This window comes from Scylla paramamosain, chromosome 5 (genome assembly GCF_035594125.1).
Source record: "Scylla paramamosain isolate STU-SP2022 chromosome 5, ASM3559412v1, whole genome shotgun sequence".
Classification (NCBI taxonomy): domain Eukaryota; kingdom Metazoa; phylum Arthropoda; class Malacostraca; order Decapoda; family Portunidae; genus Scylla; species Scylla paramamosain.
This window is the reverse complement of record NC_087155.1, coordinates 24,787,556-24,790,055: the sequence shown is the minus strand read 5'-3', so window position 1 is coordinate 24,790,055 and position 2,500 is coordinate 24,787,556. Positions and strand designations below refer to the sequence as shown.

Below are 2,500 nucleotides of genomic sequence, written 5' to 3'. Positions count from 1 at the left end.
TAGAAAAATACTGCCACCATATTCTCAGCACATAAAAGATTACTGAAAGGGATGCATTGGGGTACTGGGAACCTTCTACATATTCTTTTCTCACTGTAAGGCAAGATATCTTACACACACACACACACACACACACACACACACACACACACACACACACACACACACACACACACACACACACACACACACACACACACACACACACACACACACACACACACACTACCACTAAACTATAGACCAGTATCAATGACCAACATTGTATATAAGATCTGTGAAAAGTGATAAAGAAGCAGTGGACAAAATTTCTTGAAAAATATGATATAATAACAGAAAAACAGTATGGTTTTAGACAAAAGCAATTATGTGTTATAAATATGACGAGCTTTTATTCAAAAGTGACTGATATAACTCAGGAGATGGATGGGTAGACTGTGTGTATTTAGACTTAAAAAGCTTTCAGCAAAGTTTCCCACAACAGGCTATTATGAAAGCTAGAAAATATAGGAGGATTAACTGGAAAAATAAAAAAAAAATGGATGAAAAATTACTTAAAGGGAAAAGAAATGAGAACAGTAGTAAAAGATGTAAAATTGAAATGGAGAAAAGTAGATAGTGGAGTATCACAAGGATCAGTGCTGGCACCAGTACTTTTCCTGATCTACATAAATGATATACCCGAAGGAGTAAAGAGTTACATGAGTTTGTCTGCAGATGAAGGAAAATTACAAAGACATAAGACTGTGAAATTTTACAAAAGGGTTTGAATACAATCTGGGACTGGAGTAAGAAATGGGAGATGAAATTTAATGTGAAAAAATGTCATGTAATGGAAATGGGAAAAAGTTAAAAGAGACCAAAATGGACATATAAAATGGGAAATGAAGAAATAATAAAAGTACAAGAAGAAAAAAATTTGGGAGTGATAATACAGGATAGTCAACAGTCAGAAAAGCATGTAGAAAAAATATTCAGAGATGCATATAAGTTGGTGAGAAATATTGGAACAGCATTCCATTTCATGGATAAAGATATGATGAGGAAGATAATTACCACTACCAAAGCTGGAATATGTTAAATCAGTGTGGTCTCCCCACAAGAAGAAACATGTCATAAAACTAGAAAGGATACAAAGGACAGCAATGAAGATGGTTCCAGAACTGGAGGAATTAACATATGAAGACAAGTTAAAGGAAATGAATCTGCCAACATTGGAACAAAGAAGAGAAAGGGGAGATTTAATACTGATTTATAAATTGTGGAATAAAGTAGAAAAAATTGATAATGAGAAACTGCTGCTAAAACAAGTAGTAAATACCAGATACACATGAGAACACAGCAAAAACTAAGAGAAGAAAGATGCTTGAATAACATACAGAAATATAGTTTCCCACAGATAAATATAGAAGTTTGGAACAAGCTAAGTGAGGAGGTAGTATTGGCAACAAGTGTGCACAACTTTAAGGAAAAACCGGACAAGTGTAGAAATGGAGACAGGACCACACCAGCGTAGCTCAGGCCCTGTAAATTACAACTAGGTAAATATAACTAGGTAAACACACACACACACACACACACACACACACACACACACACACACACACACACACACACACACACACACACACACACACACACACACACACACACACACCAGGCCAACACACCTGTGAAATGGGGTTACCAAGGGCTCCAAGAGAGAGATTAGAGTTTATGATATCTTGATATATGGTATGGCTAAGACTTTTAACACACCACACATTCCATCCCCTTTCAAAAGAGGACAGTAAATGCTCACACACACACACACACACACACACACACACACACACACACACACACACACACACACACACACACACACACACACACACACACACACACACACACACACACACACACACACACACACACACACACAGTGCTTGATAGCTTAATAGTATCATCCTTATTTGTAATCTGATTGCCTAATGCTTGTACATTGGTCACAATGCCAAGGTTTTCTTTTTATAAAGGAGTAGCAATTGCTTTATTGTCTTCCTTAAGATAGAGAATGGGGTGTGTAGTTTGTGAAAAAGCCATACTATTTATCAAAATATCATAAACTCTGAGCTCTCTCTCTGGAAAGATACAGTGTGTGTTCATCAAGACCATAGTGAATTACACACACAAAAAATGAATCAAATAAATAAACACAGATAAAAATATAATTCAATTTGAATTCATCTCAGCTTTATTGAGTAGAAGACCAATCCTTTTCCAACCACACTGCATGGAGATTAGTTATGTATGAAGTATTTAGGTTTGATGAAACCAAGATGAGTTTAATTATTGCATAAAAAGTAAATGTGGTAACAGAACAGCATGAGCTTAGATAAATTCATATACAGTACTAATGGGTTAGTAATAGTAATAAATATAGGTGTGTACATTATACTTATTATTAAAAGTTGTTGTGAGTATTTAATCACTTGTAAGTTGTAAGATATAAAGGAGT

At 35.4% G+C, this 2,500-nt stretch overlaps 1 protein-coding gene across 2 annotated transcripts in view; it reads left to right on the top strand.

Annotated features, from left to right (window-relative positions):
* The window catches only part of LOC135100701 (major facilitator superfamily domain-containing protein 1-like), a 13,528-nt gene extending 13,302 nt beyond the window's left edge, over positions 1-226 (top strand). Inside the window, exon 11 of one of the 2 annotated variants that reach the window (XM_064003877.1) lies at positions 1-226. This exon is cut by the window's left edge and continues 360 nt beyond it. The gene's annotated coding sequence lies outside the window, so the exon portion shown is untranslated. The other variant, XM_064003878.1, reaches the window with a different exon arrangement.
* Positions 227-2,500: the final 2,274 nt, after the last annotated feature.